This window comes from Callithrix jacchus, chromosome 16, assembly GCF_049354715.1.
Source record: "Callithrix jacchus isolate 240 chromosome 16, calJac240_pri, whole genome shotgun sequence".
In the NCBI taxonomy this organism is placed as follows: Eukaryota; Metazoa; Chordata; class Mammalia; order Primates; family Cebidae; genus Callithrix; species Callithrix jacchus.
In genome coordinates this window covers 24,549,551-24,569,647 of record NC_133517.1, presented here as the reverse complement: position 1 = coordinate 24,569,647, position 20,097 = coordinate 24,549,551, and the positions used below count along the sequence as shown (strand labels likewise).

The following is a 20,097-nucleotide window of genomic DNA, read 5'->3' as shown; positions in this document are numbered from 1 at the left end:
AGTTAGATACATAGTGTAAAGGCCCACTAAAGAGCCATTCCTCATCCATATTTTACACTAGAATCGTACTGGTACTTTTTTTTTTTAATGATTCCCATGAAACCTAAGGGATAATTTTGTAATTTTATTTCATTCAAATATGTAGATCTTTTTTTTTGACAAATCTCACCTGGAATCAAATGTACAGATCTTTTTATACATGCTTTACAACGGAAGAGGTAAAGATCTTGGAAAGAAGACATGGATAGGAGAGTGACTCTCCAAGGAGACACATAGTATTTGGCTTGAGGGTAGCATGTATGTTTCTGGAGAAAAGAGATAAAAGGCATTTGTGCAACCTGCATATTGAGAAATGTCATACGACTTCCGCAGAGTGCCAAAGTTTTCTTAAGTCTTAGCAATCAATGTTCATTGTGTATAATTGAATTCCTCTTTTAACATAATTCCCAAAAGCATTTAGGACTTATTATAAGAGGATTCCACTCTGCTAATTAACATTCAGTCAGCGAATAGAAGTACAAGAGGAACTCTGCTGACCTATGTACTCAATTGGCTGAATAAAAAAAATAAAAATCAACAAAAAGTAATTCACCGAATTCTTTCTTGTAAAAAGAAATCCATTTAGGAACAATGCCCTTGCTGTCCAATCTTTCCAAAATTATATATCAGTTGTATGTGATACAGAAGATACATACATAGATGCTTCATCTTCATGTTTTCCAATTATAGTTATGAAAGGAATATATTAGCATCTTATCCAAATTCATTATTTTTAAAGTTTATATCCATGGGATCTTGGGAAATATGGCATACGTGAGAAATTTCAGTGTCGCACACTCTGATCTAAACTTCACTACTTGTGAGTAGAAGTAGAAAGAATCAGGAAGCATGAAAAGGGAAAAAAACATTCATTTCTCCCTACAGCAACAATAAACACAATAAACAGAATGTTTTATATACTAATCAAGAAAACACAGTGATATGGTGTGGTTGTGTCCCTACTGAACTCTCCACTTCAATTCATCTCCCAGATTTCCCATGTGTTATTGGAGGAACCCAGGGGGAGGTTATTGCATCATGAGGGCCAGTCTTTCTCGTGCTATTCTTGTGATAGTAAGTCTCATCAGATCTGATGGGTTTATTAGAGGTTTCCACTTTTGCCTCTTGCTAATTTTCTCTTACTACTGCCATGTAAGAAGTGCTTTTCCCAACCTGCTAAGATTCTGAGATCTCCCAGCAATGTGGAATTGTAAGTTCAATTAAACTATTTCTTCCCAGCCTTAGGTATGTTTTTATCAGCAGTGTGAAAATGGGCTAATACAGTAAGTTGGTACCAGTAGACTGGAATGTTGCTGAAAAGATACCTGAAAATGTGCAAGCGACTTTGGAACTGGGTAACAGGCAGAGGCTGGAACAGTTTGAAGGGCTCAGAAGAAGGAAAAATGTGAGAAAGTTTGGAACTTCCTAGAGACTTGTTGAATGGCTTTGACGAAAATGCTGATAGCAATATGGACAATAAAATTCAGGCTGAGATGGTCTCAGATGAAGATGAGGAACTTGTTGGGTAATGCAGCAAAGGTGACTCTTGCCGTGCTTTAGCAAAGATATGGTGACCTTTTGCCCCTGCCCTAGAGATTTGTTTTACTTTGAACTTGAAATGATTTAGGGTATCTGGCAAAAGAAATTTCTAAGCAGGAAAGCATTCAAGATATAACCTAGGTACTGGTAAAGGCATTCACTTTTATAAGGGAACCAGAGCATAAACGTTTGGAAAATTTGCAGCCTGAGTATGCGATAGAAAAGAAAAACCCATTTTCTCAGAAGAAATTCAAGCTGGCTATAGAAATTCATCTAAGTAACAAGGAGTCTAATGTTAATCCCCAAGACAAAATGTCTCCAGTCCATGTAAGAGAATGGCAGTCCCTCCCATCACAAGCCCAAAGGCCTGGATTAAAAAGTGGTTTCATGAGCTGGGCCCAGGCTGTGTGAAGCCTAGGGACTTGGTGCTCTGTGTCCCAGCTGCTCCAACCATGGCTGAAAGGGGCAGACATACAGCTCAAGCTGTGGCTTCAGAGGGTGGAAGCTCTAAGCCTTGGCAGCTTGCTCCTGGTGTTGAGCATGTGGGTGCACAGAAGTCAAGAATTGAGATTTGGGAACCTCTGCCTAGATTTCAGAAGATGTATGGAAATGCCTGGATGCCCAGGCAAAAGTTTGCTGCAGGGTTGGGGCCCTTATAGAGAACCTCTGCCAAGGTAGTGCAGAAGGGAAATGTGGGGTTGCAACCCCAGACAGAGTCTCTACTGGGCTCCCACATAGTGGAGCTGTGAGAAGAGGACCACCATCCTCTAGACCTGAGAAAGGTAGAGCCACTGACAGCTTGCACCATGCTCCTGGAAAAGCCATAGACACTCAACACCAGCCTATGAAAGCAGCCGGAAGAGAGGCTATATCCTGCAAAGCCACTGGGGTGGAGCTGCCCAAGACCATGGGAACCCACTTCTTGCATCAGTGTGACCTTGATATGAGAGCTGGAGTCATTTTGAAACTTTAAAATCTGACTGCCCCACTGGATTTTGGACTTGCATGGGCCCGGTAACTCCTTTGTTTTGGTCAATTTCTCCCATTTGGAACAGCTGTATTTATCCAATACCTATACCCCCATTATATCTAGGAAGTAACAAGCTTGCCTTTGATTTTACATGTTGGCTTTTCTCAGATGAGACTTTGGACTGTGGACCTTTGGGTTAATGCTGAAATGAGTTAAGACTTCGGGGGACTGCTGGGAAGGTATGATGGTTGGTTTTGAAATGTGAGGATATGAGATTTGGAGGGTCCAGAGGCAGAATGATATGGTTTGGCTGTGTCCCCAACCCAAATCTCAACTTGAGTTATATCTCCTAGAATTCCTACATGCGTGGGAGGAACTCAGCGGGAGGTTATTGAATCATAGGGGCCAGTCTTTCCCGAGCTATTCTTGTAATACTGAATAAGTCTCATAAGATCTGACAGGTTTATCGGGGGTTTCCGCTTTTGCTTCTTCCTCATTTTCTCTTGCCACTGCCATGTAAGAAGTACTTTTACCTTCCTGCCATGATTCTGAGACCTGCCCAGCCATGTGGAACGATAGTCTAATTAAACCTCTTTTTCTTCCCAGCCTTGAGTATGTTTTATCAGTGGTGTGGAAATGGACTAATACACACAATATCTGGCAAGATTGAAAATAATCAAAGTTACCTCCAATCTAGCTCAGCACTTTATCAAGATAATTCCAGATTCTCTAAATTTTGAATTGAGCTTACCACAGATATTTTCTTCTTAGACATACACGTTTTTTTCTTTTGCTTTCTTTCTCAGTAGCTTCCTCATTCCATGATGTCTTTTCATACTGCCCTGGATTCTCAGATTCCTCCAATTCTGAAGGTTCTGAGCAAGGCTAATCTCTTATGCTGAACTGTACTGATCTCTTTCTCTCATAAAAAACTACCTGTTCTGATCCAATCCCTCAAACTCTTGCTTTTCACTATCTACTTAATCCAGTGAATAATTCTACCTATACTTCCAACTCACTACATATCCCTCCTGTGTGTTGTTTGATTACTCTGGACTTTTCACTATTATTACACTTGCAAAATTGTGTAGCAAACAGCTGTATAGTGGTCTGACTCCTCAACATGATTGCAAACACTTAAAAGAAGCACCGGTCAGGTGCCATGGCTCATGCCTGTAATCCCAGCACTTTGTAAGGCCAAGGTGGGCAGATCACTTGAGGTTGGTAGTCCGAGACCAGCCTGACCAACATGGTGAAACGCTGTCTCTACTAAAAATAGAAAAATTAGCTGGGCATGGTGGTGCACACCTGTAATCCCAGCTACTCAGGAGGCAGAGGCACGAGAATTGCTCAAACTCAGGAGGCGGAGGTTGCAGTGAGCTGAGATTGCACCACTGCACTCCAGCTTGGGTGACAGAGCAAGACTCCATCTCAAAAAATAAAATAAAATAAAAGATATTATCTACTGATAATGGCCTAATACTTATCCCTTTTTCATTGCAGGTGTTAACAGTGACTCAGTGCCTAAATACACATTTGTAAATAAGTACCATTTGTGTGGATCCCAACAAGTTCTGTGAAAGAGAGTTTGGGCACTGGGAACAATGAGTTTTTGTCTTTCCCTGTCTGTGACCTGAGACAACTCACAAGATTTTTTGGAAGCTCAGTATGCTCCTCTAAAGCTAAGTAATACTATTTCACAGCAAGGTGGTCAGGATAAAGTGATAAGCCATGGGAATGACAACATTCAGACACCATTGGTATTAAATATGTGAAGCACTTAATGAACAGAAAGTACTGCACAAATATGTGATATCATTACTACTACTATCATCCTAGTCAATTTCATATATATCTCCCCAAGTAGATAAAACTCTCCAAGAGAAGAATATACCAAAAGCACAACTTTTAGCAAACCCTGGTCATTTTAGGAAACTTTTTTTTTTAACAGAAGTCCTTTTAATTTTCTTCTCTACTTTAAGTAAGAAATGATGACCAGTTACATAAAGTCTTATGAGAGTCAGATTATAATGAGCTAGTCATTACTGACTAATGAATACAATAACTTTAAAAATTTACAAGGAAAAAAGAAAAAAAGTCAGATATTTACTATCAAAGGTCTTGCTTAGTTATCTTCCCTTCACGCCAATATGTTTATTTAACACTTTTAAAGCCAAATTGATTTTTTAAGATTAAGGAAGCTCATGCCTGTAATCCAAGCCCTTTGGATGGCCAAGGAAAAAGGATTGCCTGTGTCCAAGAGTTCAAGACCAGCCTGGGAATCATAGCTAGATCCTGTTTCTACAAAACTGAAAAAATTGCCGGATGTGGTGGTGCACACCTGTAGTCACAGCTACTCAGGAGGCTGAGGTGCTGAAGTGAGAGGAATGCCGGAGCCCAGGAGTCAAGGCTGTGGTGAGCTGTGATAGCACCATTGGACTCAGCCTGGGTGACAGAGCTAGGCCCTGTCCCCCCCCCAAAAAAATTAGGAAAGCCAAAGAAATCATGCAATTCAAAATCGTTGATATTAAGTGTTCATCAATCATTAATCTAAAATGATATACTTATGAAGCTAAGAGGTCATAATCAATACCTGCTGTCTGGTATTTTCTTTTCACGATTGCCTTTTTGTTGGGTTTCTAAATGGCTTTACCTGACAAATTCAGTTTTAACCTGCACAGGCTGTATATATACTAAGAGGCAGTCCAGAATACAGAGAGAGGAGAGGGAGAGGGAAATTCCAGAAGAATGACTTGCTTATGTGGAGGAGGATAAAAATTCACATGTAAATGTTGCCTCTACATCACTTAAATATTCACAAAATATTCAAGAAATATTCCAAGAACAGGGTAAGCCACTAGTAAAAAACAGTTTCCAAGAGTCTGTTCCCCACTTATTAATATACAATACTCAACATGGAAAGTTAGCAAATAGAGACAGCCAGTGTTGAAACTACCTTAAACGGTTTTCAACATTTGTGGCATGTTTGTATTTGCACAGGATATGACTCAAACTTTTCTTTGAAGTATTTTGTATTTCTTACCGTAATAAAGAAAAAGAGTTGCTTTGTTCCAATTCTTCATTAATATTTAGATAAAGTACCAATTTTCTTCATGATTTACTAAAAATATTACCCTAAGAAATATTACAGAAGTGTTCTTCAGAAAATCTACATCTAAAATATCATTATTTTAACAAAACTAACTTTTATTTTAATCCATGCTTTTCTCATAATAAAAGCAGCTACCATCTAGAAATTGTCTACTTCAGGGTCCTGACATTCATTCATTTATTTACATATTGTTTTTATTCCACTTAATTCCAAAAGGATTTAAGTGTGTAATATGATAGTCACTGGAATCGAGAATTTTCAATACAAAATCTAATGCATATAAATAAAATGCAAGTTAACCTATAACAAACTTTTGCACTGGGAAAACACTGTGTAAGCACTGTGGAAAGAAAGCAAAGATCTCTACAAGCCCATTTGAAATCATTCATGAAAAGTTTGGTCAAATAGAGTTAATTTCTTTTTTCCTTTTGCATTTTTATGTATTATTAAGAAAGCCAAATACTATAGACAGGATATATCTTGATTGGAGAAAAAGATTAGAAGAATTTAATGGTATATGTTAAGATATGAGGGAAAAATATGGACCTTGTGGAATTCACAGCTGATAAAGCTTTGCAAAAAGTGATGAATGACAGATTATCACAACCTAAAGAACATCGTGAGGTTATGGAGAAATACTAAAGTTTATAAATGGCTGGACATTTCTTATAAAATAAAATTAAGTAGGTTATAATCCCCAAATCATATTTGTTCCAACTACATACCTCATTGTACTCTATGTGAGAACATTACTTGGAACCCTAGATTTGGTTGTGCCATAACTCACATGTTCTAGGGGACTTGGCAAACAAGGATATGTTCAGAAAAAGCATCAAGATACTGAAATTTTTTGAAACTACACCATGTAAGAATTGGTTAAAAGCACAGATTGTGTTTTGACCTAAAATTTAAGTCTCATTTGGGACATGCTGGTAGTTTTTAATATCTGAACATCAGTTAATTTTAAGAAGGACTAGATTTAAGCTATTACTCCAGGAATAGAACTAGGACCAGTGTTCGTGAGAAATGGAAGACTGTATCTAACAAACAGGAATAAACTTTCTAGAAGAAACAGAAAAGCACTAAAAATATTAAAGATGTATAGTAGAAGGAAAATTGACTAGTTCCCAACTCCTGATATCACTGTTCTCTTAACTTTAGAAACTTGGTTTATTTCCTTAGCTTCTCTGAGTTTCTGTTTCCTCATCTATAGGTTAGATATCCCTGGATTGAATTGAGGAATGAAAATTCCATAGTTGAAAATGCCAAGGTAAGAAATGGGAAATGCTATACTGGATAGTTACCAGGCTTCTTTTAATTTCTAAGATATTACCATTTTATCGCAAAGGAAAATATAATAGTTTTCATCTTATGGTGAGGAATTATTGCTAAATTATGCATTCAACATACATATGTGTGTCTGTGTGTGTGTGTGTGTGTGTGTGTGTGTGTGTGTGTGTACTTTATGGGCCTACAGCGTGTAGGTACTCTTCTATGGATTATGAATGTAGATGTAAAAAAACTGTATAAAAATTCTTGCCCTGGTAGACCTTATATTATAGTGGAAAGAAACGGACAGTAAAACAAATACGTAAATTCTATCACATAGTAGAAGTCATAAGTACCATATGAAAAATAAAGAGGGAAAATGCAAAATTTTATGTAGCATCAGGGAAAACAACATCTGAGCAAAGATACATTAATTTTATCAGTACTTTCTAAAATTAATTTTATTAAGAAGTTCATTGGAAAACTTGGTGCTTTTAACTAAATCCTATGATCTGAATAATGTTTTAATTCATTTTAATCTCATCACAGAGTGTTATGGGTTGAACTGTGTCCTCCTAAAATTTCTTATGTTGAATTCCTAGCCCAGGTACCTCAGAATATATTTGGAGATGAGGTCTTTAAAGAGGTAATTAAGTTACAGGAGGTTATTAGGGAGGCTCTCCTCCACTGTCACTGGTGATATTGGTGATGTGTCACTGTGATTAGGACACAGACATGTACAAAGGGAAGAAGCTGTGAAGACACCGGGAGAAGACATTTATCTACAAGGTGAAAAAGAGACCTCAGAAGAAACCAGCCATGACAACGCTTTTTCTACCTCCAGAACTTAGAGATGAACTTTTTGTTATTTAAGCTACCCAGTCTTTGCTACTTTGTTAGGACAGCCCTAGCAAACTCAGAGAATACAGATGCATACAAACCCAGTCCAACTATTATGTTTAAGATAATTCAAGATTGCATTAGTTATTTTTATAGAAACTCAAAATATTTTTTGAACTTTGTATTTAGAGTTTATACAAAATTCATTTTTATTTTGAATTTATATATAATTTCAGGATTTTATATTTATTCTTTTAACCTAAAATTGCATTAAAAAATCTTAAACCTAATGGTCTGCTCCCAATATATTGCATTGAAGAGATATAGTTTAACAAAAATATCGTATCACAAGGACTTCACAACTAAAAATAGCATGCGTAAGTCATACGTAAACTTTCAGGATATGTAAAATATTTGTTTTTCTATCAAGACAAGTACAGTTAAACGTATTGAAGTTTAAGATGGCAGGTGCTAATCTTTAGCGTGTTCACATGCACAAGCAAGCAGCTAATAAAACCAGAACGTCACATTTCCCATCTAGTTCAAATCTTCCTCCCCAGCTGTTGAAACAACTTAGAACAGCCCAACAACCAGTAAGAAAGCTAGTTTTATTATATTTTATTTAGGGTTTCCTATTAGTAATTTAAATGTTTTAGCAATTAAAAAAATAAGTAAATGAATATACTTACAGGTCCCGTTAGTATAGATGCTTTCTCAAATTCTTCACCCTCCTCCATTAGTGCTTCTTCAGTCCCAGGTAAGGAATCTATTTTTATTTTTTCAAAAAGAATAAATTATAGTCACTATTACTTATTAATTCTCTGATATATAAACCTGTTGTGAGAAGAATAAAGTAGCAGAGTTGGTTGTTGAAAAATTCATAGTGTTTGTGAGTTAAAATAGAACATGAAATAATATTTATTTAGCTTAAAGACAACTTAAGAAAAATGATAAGCATTTTTAATTGAGAAGGGCAAAATGACATCAGAAATTTACAAGAGCCACAGTTCTCTTATAGTTATACAAATAAAGCAATATTTTTTACGTATAATTCAGCTAATTATTGAAACATAATTACATTTAGTGTCCTTTTTCTGTTTTATGATTTTATAATTATTTGTTTTATCTATCAATTTTCTCCTTTTTGGGGAGTTACACAATTTAAACACTATTTTATACTCTCCCTTTTAGATGGAATGGAAAATTCTGAAAAAAAGCTCAGAGGAAGATGCACATTATTAAATGGTAGTAGGTTTTCCATTTCAGTATGTGAAGCAAGAAGTTGCAATTACTTAGCCTGAATCGAATATATTGACAAGTGGGTGAGTAGCGGCTTTCAAATCTGTGAACAAAATGATGCAATATTTTCCATATGTCTCCTGACAACATAACAACCTTTTGAACAACAGGTTCTATGGGTTATAAAGAATTCTATCATCGGAATAGGTAAATGGAGCAACTAGAAATAATCTATCCTGAAGACTGTCAACTTCCCTTAGTTGAGTTTGAGCTCCTACTTTTCAAATAAAAAAAAAAAAAATCAGTTAAGGGAAAGGTATTTTAAACCACTGGATTTAGAAATTGGTTTCTTATATTTATTAATACTTGAGGGAGTCATATAAACCCTAAAGATTTTCCTTTAGCTCCATGTACATATGAAGACAGATTTTTTCTGTTGCATAAAATGTATACTCTAAAAAGAGAATTAGAGCATGAAATCTTTGAAACCCGTAGTGGCCGCAGAACACCCGGGAGACAATGGCAAGCTTAGTGCAAATCTGTAATCATAGCTTTGGAGTCATGGAGCGCTCTCTGTCTCTGAGAACTCAGAATTTTACATTTAAGAAGACAAGTTTCTAAATCCTGGGGCACATAGTTTATGCAGATGTAAATATGGATTTTGTTTTAGAACACAGAATGCCTTCCACCATAAAACTGACTTCAAGAGAAACACAGCATTCTAGAGTTGTAGGTAAATTTAAAGATTTTACTTACTGCCTTTCCTAACAGAACATAGATAATAAAAATAAACAAGTTTTAGTGGATAAAATCAGGAGAGATAATGAGAATTATACCAAATCCAAAAGTATTAATCCACTTGTAAAGAATACTTGAACCTCCAGCTCCTAAAACACTATTGTAAAGGTGACAATAAATTTGTTAAATTAAAATACAAATTAAGCATAATTCAAGTCCTCCTAAACTGAATAATATTCTGCAGAACTGTGAGCAAATGCTACTATAATTTTAGTATTCACTCAGTATCCTGTTTTGTTTGTGTATTGAAGTTCTTATTTGAGTAGTCTATTGACTTAATAAATACATAACATTAAAATGTTCTATTCTACATTACCCTCTCACAGATTTGCTAAATTTTTTAAGTTAGAAATATTATAAATGAGTTTTCAAGCTCTTATCCATGAGTAGTTAATGGTTGTTAAGTGATGTTATTCTGTTTATTTATTTATGTATTTATTCTTTCGTTCATACATTTATTGCATTTGTATATTTGTGTATTCATTTATTCAACGAATACTATATACCAACACTGTATCAGGTGCTTTTAAAAGAAGTTGAACATTTTCTACAACATTTTCTTTCATGAAATTTACTTGAACACATTTATAGGGCAGTATTAATTTTTTAACAAAAATGAACACTTATGAAGGGAAAGTATTAGTAACTTTGTATGGTTTACATTTTGTTCTGTTTTCATTTTGGTTGAATTCTCCCTGGGTATTGGTACCATATCCAGAGAGATCTGTAATACAGCAATGTTCGTTCAGCTCAGTATGAAGGGATAACTATAAGTACTACCAGAACATTTGAAAATTCACATAACTACCATTTTTGAAAGTTATGAAGTCACATGGATATGGCCAAATATTTCAAATCTAATAATAGGATACCAATCTAACAAGATAGTAGCGACCACAGACACCATGAAAATAATACCTTGGTGTTTAATGCTTGGAGCAGTAAATGCTATTGTTTATATGTTCAGAGTACTTGGCTTATTAACAGTAACAGGTGAGTAAACATGTGTAAGCTGTTTTGCTCTGTCTATTCCAGAGCAATTTCTTTTATACATTATTTTCAAATATACGTTTTTTTTTTTTTAGCTAATTAAAATAACCTATGGGTGGGTGGGAAATGAGTCCCTAAATTTGTCAAATATTGCAGTTTATCTTATATCCTCATTTTAGGGAAGAAGAAACTGAAGCATGGAAAGATAAAGTAATTTTACCAGAAATCTAATAATCTGTGACAGGACTAGAAATTTAGTCCTGTGGTTGATTGGACATGTTGGTGGGAACCTAAAAATCTGTAGTTTATTATAGTGCTTAGCTTCATCCAACTTTTTTCAGCCATTATTTTCACTTTTGCTGCTTATGTCACAATAGATTTTTTATGCACAAAGTTATACCTATTTATAGCAATACTTATGTATGTCTAGCCAAGTTCAGTATGGATGCACAGTTGACATGAAACTCACAGTAGCACTTTTGGATAATGCCAATAATATTTAATTATTGGATCTAGTCATTTGACTAACTTAGGTAGAAAAGAATGTACTAAATAAGAAACTCATATTCTGGAATTTGCAGATTAGGTTTACTAATAACTGAATGTGAAGAATGCAGGAATAGGCATTTCAAGAAGGGAGCCTAAAGTATAATTTGCAACACATTATTGATACATTATTTAATTTCCAAGGAAATTTGAGTCCTTATAATACTCAGTAATTATGTAAATGAGATTGTTGAAGAATATATGGGTACAGATTGGTAAATTGGAGTTAATTTGATAAAATTTTAAAAATTAATGGCAACTAATTAAATTGTATCTATCTTGTGTCTGGTTTTGTATTGGGCATGATGGGTAACATAAGAGAACTTCAAGAAGCATATAATCCAATGGAAGTAAGAGAAACAAACATACAAGAAGCAATTCAAAAACAATTAGGGGCTAAGAAAAAGAAAACATCAGAGAGACTTAACATGATCTTAGAGCAGATGATCTAAATAGGCAGAGAAGGGAGGGAAAAGGTCTTATTGCTAGTCAGGGAAGGATGGCATAAGTCAAGGAACACACGCAAGAATATCTATGAGCAGAAACCAGGCTGACTCCAAAAACTAAGCAAGTGTCAATGAATGGCCAGCCTAGGACCTCCATGTTGCTAATGACACTTTACTTAATGTTCATTATCAGGGTTAAAGGTCTATTATAAGAACATACCATGTCATCACCATTATAATAGATTTGAGTATGTATAAACTATGGCCATTTCTTTGCATTATGCTACATTGGCATTGGTTTATGTTCCCCTAGCAGTTTCTAAAAAATATTTATTACATAATATTTGACATATAAAAATACAACACCTGTAAAACATTTATGTAAATATAACATGTAAAATATATCACATCTATTAGTATGTATATTTAAATTACAATTGACAATGACAAAATAAACACCCCAAACCTACAACTTAATAATTAGGGCATTTCTAAAAACCTTCATATATCTGTGGGCTCCTTCCTTATCCCAACGCCCAGCCTTCCCTTGCCCCAGAGAACAACTAATATTTTGTGTTTATCATTTCCTTCTTTAAATATAGTTTTGTCATTTATATTTTCCTAAAGAACATATTATTTAGATTTGCTTTTTGGGGCTTTATAAAAATGGCATTCTATGACTTGCTTTTGTTCAAGAAGCATTAGGCTTTTAAGACTCATTTTATGGTGAACTGCAACTTGCTTATACCAGACTGGGAGAACCAACTGCCATTTCAGTTTGGCTGCTTGAAATCAGCCATGGTGGAAGTATTCACACCACAGAAATCAATCTCTACAAATCAAGGTTTGCTTTTTTCAGGAAGACTGTTGTACATTTACACAGTAGAAACCTGAATGCCTTTCAACAGGGGACCTGTTCATACATCACCAATTTTATCCATCCCCTGTATGTAGTTGAAAGGCATTCAGATTGCTACTGCGTAAAAAAATTTCACAATTTATCCATTTTCCTGTCCATGAACATACTACATATTTCATGCCACATGAAACCTGTTTCTCTAAAGGCATTTACCTAGAAATGAAATTTCTAGGTTTTAGATTATATAAATGCTCAAGATTTTAAGATAGTGGAAAACTTTTCCAAAACTCATATCACTGTGGTATATGAGTTTCTTTTCATCTATGACTTCACCAGCACTTAGTTTTGTCAGCTTTCTTAATCAATGCCAATCAAAAGGTTGTAAAAGCAAAAGGTTGTATCTCTCCATGGTCTTAATTTTCTTTTCCCTGATCACTAAGGTAGTTTAAGTATTTTTTATCTGCTTGTTGACCTTTTATGTTTCTTCTCTGTAAAATGTATACTCAAATCTGTTGCTTATTTTTTATTGGTTTGATTATTTATTAAATTGTAGGTGTTCTTCATATTCTAAATATTTGTCTTTGATCAGTGGCGATCACATTGCAAATATGTTTCCCTATTTGTGGCTTTTCCTTGGGCATCTTTTTTATTTGTAATTTTTTTCAATAGGTTTTTGGGGGACAGGTGGTGTTTGGTTACATGAATAAGTTATTTAGTGATGATTTCTGAGATTTTGGTGCACCCATCACCTGAGCAGTGTACACTGCCCAACGTGTAGTCTTTTATCCCTCACCACCCCTACCCTTTCCCCCAAGTCCCCAAGTCCAATAATACATCATTCTTAGGCCTTTTCATCCTCATAGTTTGGCTCACACATATGAGAGAAAACATGTGATATTTGGTTTTCCATTTCTGAGTTACTTCACTTAGAATAATGGTCTCCAATTCTGTCCAGGTTGCTGAAAATGCCATCATTTTGTTCTTTTTTAAGGTTGAGTAGTATTCCATGGTATGTATATACCACATTTTCTTTATCTACCCATTGATTGATGGGCATTTGGGCTGGTTCCATATTTTTGCAATTGCAAATTGTGCTGCTATAAACATCTGTTTGCAAATATCTTTTTCATATAATGACATCTTTTCATCTGGGTAGATACCTAGAAATGGGATTTCTGGATCAAACGGTAGATTTTCTTTTAGTTCTTTAAGGACTTTCCATAGTTTTCCAGAGTGATTGTACTAGTTTACATTCCCACTGATAGTGTAAAGGGTTCCCTCTTCACCAAATCCATTCTTCACCTTCTTCACCACACCAACATCTATTATGTTTTGATTATAGCCATTCTTGCAGGAGTGAGGTGGTATCACAGTGTGGTTCTGATTTGCATTTTCCTGATAATTAGTGATGTTGAGCATTTTTCTATATGCTTATTTGCCATTCATATATCCTCTTTTGAGAAATGTCTACTCATGTCCTTAGTCCACCTTTTCATAGGATTATTTGCTTTTTTCTTGCATATTTGAGTTCTTTGTATTATAGATTCTGAATATTAGTCCTTTGTCAGAAGTATAGATTATGAAGATTTTTCTCCCACTCCATGGATTTTCTGCTTACTCTGCTGATTATTTCTTTGGCTGTGCAGAAGGTTTTTTGTTCAATTAAATCCCATCTATTTATATTTTTATTTTTATTGCACTTGCTTTTGGGTTCTTGGTCATGAAATCTTTACCTAAGCCAATATCTGGAAGGGTTTTTCTGATGTTATCTTCTAGAACTTTTATGGTTTCAGGTCTTAGATTTAAGTTCTTGACCTATTTTGAGTTGATTTTTGTATAAGGTGAGAGATGAGGATCCAGTTTAATTCATCTACATGTGGCTTTTCAATTATCCCAGCACCATTTATTGAACAGTGTTCCTTCTTCACCAAATCTATTCTTGTCCCTTCCCTACTTTGTGTTTTTGTTTGCTTTGCTGAAGATCAGTTGGCTGTAAGTATTTGGGTTTATTTCTGGGTTCTCTATTCTATATGTGCCTATTTTTATAATAGTACCATGCTGTTCTGGTGACTATGGTCTTATAGTATAGTTTGAAGTCAGGCAATGTGATGCCTCCAGATTTGTGCTTTTCGCCTAGGATAGCTTTGGATATGCAGGCTCTTTTTTGGTTCCATATGAGTTTTAGAATTGTCTTTTCTAGTTCTGTAAAGAATGATGGTGGTATTTTATTTTTATCATATTACCGGAATTGTTTTTCTGGTTACTTCTAATTTGTGCAGACTATGTTGGAAGGAAAATGTAGGATTCAAGAACTGCTGTTCAGATTCTTTTGTCCCTTAGTGTGATCCTTTGATGTTGTGTTCTCCCCGCTTACCTAGGAATGGGGCTTCCTGAGAGCTGAACTGTAGTGATTGTTTTTGTTCTTCTGGGTCTAGCCTTCCAGTGGAGCTACCAGGCTCTGGGCTTGTACTGGGGTGTCTGCAAAGAGTCCTGTGATGTGATCACTCTTCAGGTCTTGAAGCTGTGGATACCAGCACCTGCTCTGGAGGAGGTAGCAAGGAAGTGAAGTGGACTCTGTGAGGGACTTTGGTTATGTTTTTGTTTAGTGTGCTAGGTGTGTGTTGGTTGGCCTCCAGCCAAAAGATGGTGCTTTCAAGAGTGCATCAACTTTTGGGAGGCCGAGGTGGGTGGATCACGAGGTCAAGAGATTGAGCCATCCTGACCAACATGGTGAAACCCCGACTCTACTAAAAAATAGAAAAATTAGCTGGGCATGGTGGCACATGCCTGTAGCCCCAGCTACTCAGGAGGCTGAGGCAGGAGAATCGCTTGAACCCAGGGGGCGGAGATTGCAGTGAGCCAAGATTGCACCACTGCACTCCAGCCTGGTGCCTGGAGTCAGAGTAAGACTCTGACTCAAAAAAAAAAAAAAAAAGAGTACATCAACCTATGTGGAGGCTGCAAACTTGCCCTAAGAACACCTGGTTAAATATTCATGTTTCTCAGATGGTAGGGAAGACCATAGAGCTCCCATGAAATTATGCCGTTTTCTTTGGCTACCACAGCAGATAAAGAGAGAACACCAGATGGGAGCCGGGATAGGTGTGTCTGAGCTCAGCTTCTTTTTGTGTGGGGATTGCTGTTTCTGTTGTAGGGGATGGGAGTGTGGTTCCCAGGCCACTGGAGTTATATTTCCAGGGGGATTATGGGTGCCTCTCTTGACTCATACAGGTCACCAAGGAAGTAGGGGAAAGCTGGCCATCACAGGCCTCACCCAGCTCCCAGCTCCATGGCAGCCCATAGCCCTAAAGGCTCGTTTCACATACACTGTGCCACCCACAAAAGCACTGAGTTTATTTCCAGGCAGCAAGGGACCAGGGATGAGAACTTGCCCCAGACCATGAGTCTCCTTGTCTAGAAAGCAATCTCACAGGTTTTTGCATCTCAGGGAGCCTGCAGTGGTGATCCAGTTCCTTCACAGTGTCTGTCATTCTCTCAGCTTTCCTGATAAGTTTCTGCAGTACTTCTTGGAGCAAAAGTTCATGATTAAGTCTCCACACGCTGCTCTGTCTGTCTGAGTGGGAGCTGCAAACTAGTCCTGCCTCCTATCCACCATCTTAATTCTGAGGTTCTTTGGGCTTCTTTTGATAGACAGGAGTTTTTAATTTTCGAGAGTTGAGTGTTTCAATTATTTCTTTCATGGCTGGAGATGTGTTTGTCTTGTTGAAGATGTCCTTCTCAATCCAGGTATAAGAAAAATACTTTCCTATACTTTATCTTCTAACCATCCAGGTTGGATGTATGGACTGTGTCCTGCTATAATGCATCAACAGGACACATAATATGAATATATATAATTAATATAATGCATCAGTATTATAGCAGGACACTGATGAAGACGTGATGTACCTTAGATAGCATTGGAGTTGCATTACCTGTACTTATTTAGATACAAAAATCATTTTGAATTGATCTGATATTAAGTTTGTTTGCTAAGTTAAGGAATCTCCGTTTTGTACTATAGAAAATGGAAATGGAATAAGCAGCTTTATTTTCAGAAAAATAATGAACCAAAGAAGGCTGAGATAGTGCAAAGAGGGCAAAAAAAGGCAGTTACACTTGAAGAAAGGAAAAACTCATAGACAGGCAGTAACAGGGCAAATAGAAAGGAGGCTGACCCAGAAGAAAAAATTCTGAAGTGACATTGACATAGTTGGAGACTAATTTAATACAGGGCTGGGAGAGAGGGAGTGTATATTATCCAGTATGATATTGACATTTCTGCCGAAGAAGGATGACTGGATCAATGACGTGAGAATGGGCAAAGCAGATATAGCAAGTGACAGACAAGGGACACAGAGACAGTTCCATTTTCTAGAGATCCAGCTGACAATGTGGATTTCTAAAGACAATTTTGAGTTAGTGACATAATTTAGGGAGTAGGCAACCTAGAGTTGATCTGTTTGGACCTTAAACAGAACAGGTATAAAGAATCACTCCTTAGAATTCACGCTTCTCAATTCCTGCTCTCCTTTGCTCTTATCCTGACACAAACAGCCCCGAGGTGTGTGCCAGCAGTAGATAAGTGACCTGCAGCTACTTCATGCAAGAGAAGATGTTTGGTTTTGTTTTTTTCTTTATTTCATTAACCTTTAAGTGCCACTAGCACTACAATAAATACTGTTGGATTTAAAACTTACCGAAGGAATCTGGGATTTTTTCATCTGGAGAACGGAGTACTGGTAGTGTCTCATCTGTCCTTTCTGCCAGGTTGTCTCCTTGAAGCCTAAGTAATTAAAAATGGTCATTGAAACATCTCATAATGTTAAATTGTGAAATGTGAACTATGCACCATGGGGGACATGGCTGTGATCTTCTAGACTCTAAACTCAGATATGCTTGTTCAAAGTAGAAATGTAAGTTCACTAAAGCCATTTTAATATAGGATTTTTGCTTTTCTAATCTTTAAGAAAAAGTCTTCTGTATTTCCTCTTACATACATGCCAGGATTGGTCTAGGTAAAATCTACTCTTCCTCTCGGCCTGACTGTAGAAAGGTTTAGAAACACATATTTTCACTAAAACCTCAAAGGGGAATTGAGTGGAAGGAAAACAAGAGGCCAACACATCAGAGTCTGGGAGTCATAAAAGGGTTTTCCCGATTCCACAGAGGTTTATCAAACACAGTCTTCCAAATCAACCAACTTAAGCTTCAGGGTCTGTGAGTCAAGATATGTCTCAGTGGTAGAGGTAAAGACTCTAATGTGTGACTGCCCAGGCTTCTCACAACACTGAGCCTTCCTCAGGAGAGGACAATAAATGCAAGCATAATTTATGACTATACTGGGTTTAAATGTTATGTAAGTTGTAATTTTTGTAAATGTTATGATTCTCAGCCACTTTATGTCTTTGCTTTTATATACCACAGCAGAATCTCATGTAATTTGCTTTTTGACTTTATAAATTCAAGCATATATGCATATCCCTCTGTCTTTTGTGTAATTATAAACAATGTAAATTATATATACAGCATGATTTTTATAATATTAAATTCTGCACATCCCTGTATCTATTATACATTTAAATTTACTTATTACCGTCTGTATATAAAATCACATTTACTGCATTATATAAGAAAATTAAAGAATTCTCAAGGGGAATTCCCTGATAGTTGTAACATTTTTTGTTAAGCTTTGTATGAGTTTGTACTTTTTACTTAACTTTTTAAATTTTTCCTTTGGAAAAAGGCCACTTTAAAAATAAATAAATCAGGTACATATTTTTTAAATATTCCCTACTATTTCTTCTTAATTGTATTTACCTTGCATAATTAACTTTAATATTCAGCAATGTCAAATATTCTGTTTTGAGCTCTTTTTGTCCAGGACCATTCTATCAAAATCTTATTAAAGAGAGAAGGTGCAGAGGTGTGTTAAATATTAAAAGCTGTAAGTAAAAATTATTATTGAAAATTCACCATGAGCTCCAACACATTGGGATATTTAACATTAAGTTAAAACCCTAGGCCAGGTGCGATGGCTCACTCCTATAATCTCAGCACTTTGGGAGGCTGAGGCAGGAGGATCATTTGAGGCCAGGAATTCGAGTCTGCAGTGAACCATGATAACACCAGTTGCACTCCAACCAGGGTGACAGAGTGAGCCCCTGTCTCTAAAAGTTAAATAATGTTTTTAATGCTAAAAAGAAAATAAATCTCCAGCAAAGACAGAAAGAAGCAAGATCTAAAACTGGTGCTGTAATCTTTGTTTGCCCATGGTATGAAGCAATAAACCAAAATGTTTATTTAACACTTATTAATATGCTCCAGCATAAGCCAAATGTCATAGAGATGCAAAGAAATTATAACTGTCCCTGATTTCACAGGCTTTAATGTAGCTGACTTGAAGAGACAAATGGCTATGGAAAGAAACTTAAAAACTCAACAAATTGGGTGGCCTTGAAGCCGACTCGTCTTTGTCCACACAGTGCCTTCCAGATACCTTAAGAGCTGAGTTTACCGTGACTTGGCACCAATTCCATTGTGGAATGCTTCACAGCCCTGCCATCCTCCAGTGCTTTGCCAATGTTTCCCAAGCTGTAATCCACACAGCACCACTTCTGTAAGAGGTTAATGGGCGCTGTGCAAACAAGGGGTGTGTGGGCAAGTCCGGGAAATACAGTCTAAATAAAAGTTCAATTGTTTTTTGTTTTTTTACCATAAGAGTTTTACTCATACTCCCAAAGCTTTTTGCTTTGCTTTCTAAAACTCCTTTTCCATATCAAACAAAGTCCCTATATTTTCAGCACCTAAATAGAATGTTGCCTGCTCCTCTTTTTCATACTGGAAAGTCTCCCCGAAGAATATCACATCCCTTTTCTCTAAGACTCTTCCAGTACCTGCTCTCCCAGGGAGGCTGCCTGACCCACCAACCTGAGAGAGCACAGGATTATATATAATTTTCTTCTCTCTGCCGGCAACAATTTGGCTCAGGCTTAGAATTTTTTTCTTCAACTCAAGCATTATTATTATTCGGAGTGATTTTGGTATTCACGTGTACCTACCTGCTCATCTTAAAGTCCCTTAACCTCCTGAGATTTGGAGATCTTCCCTTCCACCTCACCTTCCTTAACTCAAGGACAGACAACTTGGAATTGCTTAATGGCAGAAATCTGTGAGTCCACTGTTCTGTTCTCTGAAAACAAACTCACCTTCTTCAGGCTCTCTAACAGTGTCACTCTCCTTAATACTTTCTATCCAACTAAATATTAACAAACTTCCATTTCTCTCTTCTTTCTCCTGGGTTTTGGGGAGTATCCTCTTTTGCTTTTTTGCCTTCCCTGCTCAGTTGGGACTCATTGTCTCAGCTCCCCTGCAACCCTATCCTCTTTCACTCCTGCAAAGGCAGATCCCAAGCCTATATTAACCTACCATTTTCCTGCACATGTGCCAC

At 36.5% G+C, this 20,097-nt stretch overlaps 1 non-coding gene across 1 annotated transcript in view; it reads right to left on the bottom strand.

Moving 5' to 3' along the window:
• C16H8orf34 (uncharacterized protein C8orf34) overlaps positions 1-20,097 on the bottom strand; it is a 451,907-nt gene that overhangs the window by 73,472 nt on the left and 358,338 nt on the right. Inside the window, exons 9-10 of the transcript XR_144469.6 lie at positions 17,348-17,433; positions 8,459-8,535 (exon numbers count right to left, since the gene is read on the bottom strand). This is a non-coding gene — a transcript (uncharacterized protein C8orf34). The remainder of the gene's footprint in view (positions 1-8,458; positions 8,536-17,347; positions 17,434-20,097) is intronic.